The 8141-nt window shown below is 34.0% G+C and overlaps 1 long non-coding RNA gene across 1 annotated transcript; it reads right to left on the bottom strand.

Moving 5' to 3' along the window:
- Nucleotides 1–634: 634 nt before the first annotated feature.
- LOC142320240 (uncharacterized) lies at nt 635–7375 on the bottom strand. Its single transcript, XR_012755324.1, has 2 exons — nt 7267–7375; nt 635–1052 (listed from the first exon to the last, which is right to left on the bottom strand). It is a non-coding gene; the product is annotated as an uncharacterized LOC142320240 (long non-coding RNA).
- Between the last annotated feature and the right edge of the window lie 766 nt (nt 7376–8141).

Here is an 8141-nt window from a genome sequence, read left to right as displayed (position 1 = left end):
TGAATATAGGAAGTTGTGAATGATTTCAACAATTTTTCTATTTACATTGCTTAGCTATATGGCTTTTCACCTGAGCAAGAGCACTTAAGATGCAATTTCGGTGCCAACCCCTTTCATGAAGTCGAATTGGCCTCGATTTGGAAAATTGTTAATATCGACGTCTTCTCAGAACCGTTCCACAACCAGCCTTTCAAGCAAATTGCCGATTACCGGCAAGAGACTGATGGGTCTATAACCGCTGACGTCACTCGGACCTTGATTTTCATTTAATTTTGACATTAACGACTACACAAACATAATTAGTCCAGACAAGCATCAGTATTGGTTTATCTTATTCTTTAAATTATTGATAAAAATTTTATCGTGTGTATATACAGAAGGTACATTTAATAACAAAGATTTTTTAACTGTTATAACAATGCATATTGTTGGAAAATGTCTAGCAGGAAAATGAGGAATGAGATCCTGGACCTGGAAATGGTTGCAATAAAGTCAAAAAAACATAAAAAATATTACATGAAAATAGACTAAAAATTATACTTATAATAAATGTATTTATAAGAGAGAAAAAGAGGATGTCCTATAATGAATAACCTCAGCCAAAATAGTGGCTTACACATTAAATAAAAGTAACGATACTTTAAATTACTTTATTATTACACATAGAATAAATAAAAATTTACACTTAAATATGACGAATAAATCATAATGGAAAATAGAACTAAAAATATTGGTTTATGACCTTATTAGAAAATTTAGCTACATTTTCTGTTATTTATCCTTTGACACCGAATGCTTTTCGGCAAACGCCGGCTACGCCTGGTACATAGCCCTTAGGACAAGCCCCCGGCTCATAAGTCGGTTTCCATTCGTCTACGGTAAAAATTGAAAGTGGTGTCATGGAGGTGTTAAATTCGTCTTTTTTGAATTGTATTTTAGGTATCATGTCTTCATCATCATTATCAGTCATGTTCATTTTATCTTCTTCTGCAAAGACATGCATCAGAACAGCCGAAAACATAAAGAAAAGCAGAATGGGCTGACGCATTTTCCTGTAATCCAATAGTAAATATTATACCATTTGCTAAATGATGGGATATTTACGATAGTAATTTTAAATAACGTTAAATAAAGTACATTTTTTACAAAAAATATACTTTTTTATAAAAAGTACGTCTAGTTACTAGACGTACAGATAAACTTTATATGAATCAGCACCTACGTTTTGCTCACCCTTTGATAATTTTGTTTCTAACTAATCCCTTTACTCTCCAGTTCTTTTTGTATTAGTTTATGACAAAATACGCTCTCACCCAGTGATAATTAAAGTCATTCTTTTTTTATTGAAAACCCATTCTTTTGTCCACTTTGATAATCTGTAAAGTACCAGCTCCAACCCTCTCTCAGCATTCATTCTTAGTTACCACAGTTGAACATTGTATTGTTTTTAAAAAAAAATTGATAAATGACATTTTAGTGTAAATTGTAAGAGAAATAAAAGATTATAAGATCTAAATAAAAGATTATTACAATGAAACATAAAAATTCGTGCTCAACACACACACGCGTGCGAGCACACACATACACACAATCCATAACATAACCTGTAACCGAAGAAACTGAAATAATGGTTCTTTATTTAATCGACAAACAATAGAAAAACGGAAGATACGAAAAATTCATCTGAAAGTACAAGCAATTTGAAGGAAGAATTTTTCATAATTTTGCTTTACATGTAATTTACTATACATTAAAATATAAGTACATCTTGCCTAGTTATTAAAATTTTAAGATAAAGTTGAATTACTTTCCCATATCCAGTTGAACCCAGATCTTAGGCAGAGCAGTGAACATGCTACTAACTCTTCCACTGGCACTAACTCTTTTACGTTTTATAAAAGACCACAACACAAATTTTGTTATAAATTTTGTTTTGTTTTATAGAAATAACAACTCGAATAATTAAATAAAACTAAATCAAAATGTTTAGACGTTTTTCTTTCCTTATTATTTTTTTAATAAAAAATTCTTTTAATCCGTTTAAATTTACAAGTTATCCTAATTTGTTCGGCAACCGCATGATCAGGAGGAAATTTTCCCTTTCTTCAGTTATGAATATTGAAATAGGTGTTGTAGTGATATTGGTATCATCTGGCGGCGAAATATTTATGTTTGGTGGTGACAGACTTTCATCATCCTCATCATCTTCGTCTACGCCCAAAGCATGCACCATAATTATTACAGAGACCAAACTGACGTAACATTGGTTTTACGCATCTTTTCCTGTAGAAAAGCAGTCCAGTGTTATACTACTTATTAAAATAAAGATAATAGTTTAAAATTGAAATTTATCATATTAAGTCCCTGATAAAATGAGAAGTGAACAAAATTATTTTATCAATGTTGTTAGGAGGCGATGGGCAGGCGAAGACTGAGAGACCATTGCCAACGAGAAATGCACTCGCACATTCCTCGCATAGCAAGTGACCTGAGACACCGAGACCACAGGATGATGGACCGCAAGGCTTATCCGTCTGATCTGACCGTTGCCAGAGCGACGGCTTGGAAAGATGGAGTACTACATGACCCAATTTTTAACGGGTCACAGGCACTTTCGTGCTTACCTCCATATCATAGGGAAAGCGCCGTCCCTCGACTGCCTCTATTGCCCAAGTGTACGGGACGACGCTGAGCATACCTTTTTTAAATGTTCTCGGTGGGCGGCAGATCGAGGGAGACTAGAGGCGGGTCTCGGGGAACTGAGACCTCACAATGTGGTTGCGAAGATGCTCCGTAATCTGAGCAGCTGGGAAAGTGTAACCCGATTTGGCGACAACATTCTTAGGACCAAAAAGATTGACCTGGATAGTTCTGAAAATTAGGTAGCACCTAATCAGGCTAGTATAGGAGGACTCGACCGGAAGTAAGGTGATAAACGGTTCCGGGACGAGTCCTGGTAGAAAGAGGGGTGGTTTTAGTCGGTATTATGCTGATAGTGATTGGATAATACCTTCAGCGGGAGTCCGACACTCCGTGTGTAAATGCAATTCCACTTCCCTCCGCAAAAAAAAAAGTTTTAGGGGCATCGACTACTATGGTTATCACAACAAAAAAGAGAAAAAAGAAAATCATTCTATTTTCTTCCAGTACAAAAACTTTAGCGACATAGTCAACACACAAATTACCTTTTCATCCCCCGAAAACGGAACACAGTTTACATAGTCAAAGACTATTCTTGTCAAAAAGAGCATCTAAAAAGACTTGTCAATGGTATTGTAAACCCCAAAGTAAACTAGGTTGTAAAGGCCCTTGTCATTTTAAAAGGTTTCTAGCCATTTCTTACGAAATTTAGTCAATAACTCTCAAAACAAAAACTTGTATATGTTGTAAAATTAAAATACACATCAAAAGAAATCTTTTAAACGAAATATGACAAAGGTGTAAAGGACCCATGCCATTTAACATTACACGCAAATTATTTTATATTATTATATTTTATTTCATTATTATTTTATTATAATCTCAAATATCTATGTCAATTAAAAATTAAAATTATATTTATAAAAATCTCAATTGTGATATTTGATCTTTCTCTTTCTCAAATTTATAGACTAAGCTTTCCTTTAGTCCATCCTTTTTTCTCACTCTTCTCCATTTTCCTGGAGGTATCGATCTTGAATTCCGCGGTTTTTGTAACGTCCGACATCGATCCTTCAATGTCGGACGTTTCCAAGTGGAAAACGCGGAGTATCTGCTACTGCCGGTATCGGATGACACCGGCTCCATTGGCGCAGCAAAAAGAACATCATAGTGAAGACTGGATGTCTACCCCACACTGCCTAAACGTGTGGGGTGGCCGAATGCCTCGCCTTCTCAGCTAAAGGCCTTTGTGATTTCGGAGGCTCCATTTTATTATTTATAAATATTCCTTTTCTAAAATAGGTATTTCTGTTTTCCCGGGTACCGGAGTTTGAATTTGTTCAATCTGAACTTTAGTTTCAGGTTCCTTTGTTTGTTTTGAACTTTTGCATCGCCTTAGAATTATTTGTAAACTCATTTTTTGATGACCTTAGGTGCTGTTGCTTTGGCAGGTGAACATGAGTGCCGCAAAGTACCTCGGTATGATGATTTACCGGAAAATCAGCTTTCCTGAGCAGCTTTGAAGAGACGCCGAGAATGCTGTGAGAGCCATAACTGCCCTCAGCCGGCTCATAGCGAATGGGGTGTGGAAGTGTGGGTTCATGCATTAAGAATCGAAAGAAACCGTAAAGGCTCGCGCATGTGAGTCACTTCCGTGTGTCGGACACTTTCCAAGCCTGCAGGACTGGTGATCGCCGCCGTCATACCCATTGCTATTTTGGCAAGGGCGCGCCAGGCGACCTACATGTTGCGACATGTAGACAAAGACCGGGAGTTCATTGCCAACGAGAAATTCATTCGCATGTTTCCCGCATGGCAAGAGACCTGGGACCACGAAAACAGAAAGGATGGACCTCAAGGCATGTCCCTCTGATCAGACCGTTGACGGAGCGGCCGCATGGAGAGGTGGAGTACTACATGACCAAATTTTAAATGATTCACAGGTACTTCCGCGCTTACCTCCATGTAATAGAGAAATCGCCGCCTCCGTCTGCCTCTAATGCTCCGGTGTACGGGACGATGCCGAGCACACCTTTGTCAAATGTGCTTGGTGGGCGGCAGATAGATGGACACTAAAGGCGGATCTCGGAGCACTGAGCCCTCACAACGTGGTTACGAAGATACCTAAGCAACTGGGAGAGTGTAGCCCGATTCGTTGGCAGCATTCTCAAAAACAAGAAGGGTGACCTGGACAGAAAATTAGATAGCGACCTTCTCAGGCTAGTATAGGAGGACTGGCCGGAAGTAATGGGTTAAAAAGTTGCGCGTCGAGTCCTGGTAGAAAGACGGGTGATTTTAGTCAGGAGTCTGTTGATGGTGATTGGATAATACCATCACTGGGAGCCCGACACTCTCTGCGTAAATGCATTTCCACCTCCCTCCTCAAAAGAAAATGAATTATTACTTATTATTATTATTATTATTATTATTATTTGAACAGTGAAAAATAGTAATAATAATAATACTAATAATTTTGACTATCAAATCTCTTTATTCAATATTTTCTATCCATTTTACCTAAACTTACTTATATTTTATGTGCGATACAGATATACAACAGTTTTATTCAATTCAGTCATATACAAATAGATCAATTCCTTTGCCTCTCTTGTATGAAGGAAAGAAAGTATTGTGATTGAGAAAAATTTCGGTTTTTAAGTTTCAAGAGAAATATCCATTTTGACCATACCTGAAGCTATTTTGAATAGTTTCGTAGTGACGGCTGTACGTTCATTTGTGCGTATCCGGCATAACTTAAGTCCAAAATGAATATGCAAGCATGGTACTCATTGAGGGGAAGGAAGGTGTACTATCCACCCACGAAATTTTACTGAGTACATTTTTGGTGTTTTGTAGTCTTCCTTCCCGTATTCAATTGAAATGAATATGCAAATTTTTTTATTAATCATAAATATAATTGAAACTTAAACACCTAAGAGGAATGGTATCATACTTACACGAACGGAACTATTCTTTCTGTTTCTAAACAGGAAGAGAAACTACATTAAGATTCAAATCTGATAAAGCTCTGAAAGATAAAGCAAGAATAAAGCCATAGAATTTAATGTAGCATTTGAATGAGCTTTACATATTAATATGGTATGAGACTAAATAAGTACACTTAGATTTTAAAAAAATAGTTACTTTTCCATAACAAAATAAGTAGAGGCAGATGAATTTGAAAAATCATAAGTTCAGTATCACATGCAATGACAATAATTAATAGGATAGTTTACAGGCAAATATTTCACATCTGTTATTGAATGTGCATTAGGTTAAGATCAATCAGTTTCAGAAAGAGTACAGGAACAAAGACTGCCTTTAAACTACTACTACTACTACTACTACTTTTAGAAGGTATACTTAAGAATACATAACCAAGTATATGTAATTTGTAGATCCTGCAGCAGAAACTTATGTAGTACGGAATAAAACGTTACAAATTTTACCAAAAATCATACCCAAATGTAAGAAATAATATATTTTTAATTTGTATGAGAATTTTTGGTTGTTCATGGTAGAATATAAGAATTGCAAGAGCTGATTCTAACCCTGTTACTTTCAACATATATACATAAGTAACAATGTAAGAAATTGAGAAAAAATTATAAAATGAATGTAATGTAAGAAAAATTTACTATATGAGAAAATCAATAAAAATGATAAAATTTACTGATTACATTGTTCTTTTAGCAGAAGCAAAAATGAGTTCGAAGAAATATTGAATAACATGGACTTATGCTAGATTGGAATCCAATTTTAAAATAAATAAAACATTATATTATGTTAGACAATGCTGTGTGTTAGATCATTATATTAATTGTAGAGAAATGTTTGTAAATCAAGCCATATTAGCAACAAATTTATTTGCCTGAAACATGATCCTAAAGTAAATAAGTTATATTATTTTATATATATATATATATATATATATATATATATATATATATTTATATAAGTTACTACGTTAATTAGTTTAATGCAAAAAAATTCATTCCTCATTGTCCAATTAAGGTTCTGTACAGCTCGTTAATAACCTTCTCGATATAGTAACGTAATGTTAATTTATCAGTAGATTTTTATAATTTTTAAAGTAACATAAAAAAAATTTAATACTATAGAAACAAAAATACTAAAAATATTACAGTTTAAAATACTTATAGTGACTTACATTTTTATAAACTGTTCAATTGAAATTGAAATGTTGCTTGATTTTTAGTCAATAACAGAATGCACAACGGCTAATAAAATACAGCATTTAAACTATGCAATATTCAGGTGACAATAAAGCAGTATTTTAGTTCTCGCCCCACCAGGCAGCTTTAAACAGCAACTTGTTTAATAAGCAAATTCTCTTCTTATATTCATTTGTAACATGACTAATAATAATTAACTTTTCATAATTATGTATCTAATTTTGAATCATTAAAATGCAACAAATATTAATTTATGTAAAATTGTAAAATGCTGTATATTGCATCATCTGCATATAACAGAAAAAAAACTATCTAAATGAATATTTGAAACGAATCTTATTTTTAGCCAGTCTGCATATAAAACTTTTTTGACATAGCATCCACTTACACGATATTATTTGTAATATAATATATAATTTTTAATATTTACCTTTTTATATGTCGACATACGTTTGGGTAGGCGTGAACACAAACCTTTTAGCAGTTTTGCAAATCCAACTCCCTCGTTCGAACAAACACAACCAGCTGTTGCTGTAAACTAAAAGAGACTAAATTATAATAGAGAAGCAATAGAATTCGGTTTAATTTCCTTGAAATAATGCTAATGAGGATACTACAAATTAATTACTTTTATTGTATTCAAAATATACAGACCTGTTGAGTGTCGTGAGATATGCCGTCGTTGCTTAGGTTTGTATTACTCATAGGCCGTGAGTATCCCCGCTAGCTTCTCGGAAAAAATTTTACAATGTAAACAATAATATTTTTTGGCTTGTTGTGAACACTAAGTTTAAAGTTTGCTTTATTTAAAGAATTTCAGATAATGTTGTTGACTGGGAACATTCTATCCCACATCAGTTATCTCTTTAATTACCTCCAGTCTGTCCACATGTCATGGTTAGTTCTATGTTGCGTTCTGTAGTTCGATAACCGTTCTAAGTGTTTTCGTAAGTTTTATAGTTAATTATTGTTTTATTAGTAGGTTTTTATCGTATGTTATGTGAAAATAACACACTAATTACATCGACACATCACACTATATATTTGTAATTGTATTTTATTTTCATTTTTCGAATTGGGTTAGTTTTTTTATTACCGGGTAATGACTATTTTATCTTTTTTTCACGGCTGAATAAACAGTTCTTTGCTCTATTTTATTTTCGCACTTACGAATATATACTGTAATTATTTTTAACTTCATTTTGGATAATCAGCCTAATTGTAGCGGATTAAAATCTCGTAATTCAAAATGTAAAAGGTACTGACTGATGAAGAACTACATGCCGTACTTTACAGCTACGATGA

This window comes from Lycorma delicatula, chromosome 2 (genome assembly GCF_047948215.1).
Source record: "Lycorma delicatula isolate Av1 chromosome 2, ASM4794821v1, whole genome shotgun sequence".
In the NCBI taxonomy this organism is placed as follows: Eukaryota; Metazoa; Arthropoda; class Insecta; order Hemiptera; family Fulgoridae; genus Lycorma; species Lycorma delicatula.
Note: the sequence above shows the minus strand (reverse complement) of the source record. Positions and strands in the feature narration are given on the sequence as shown.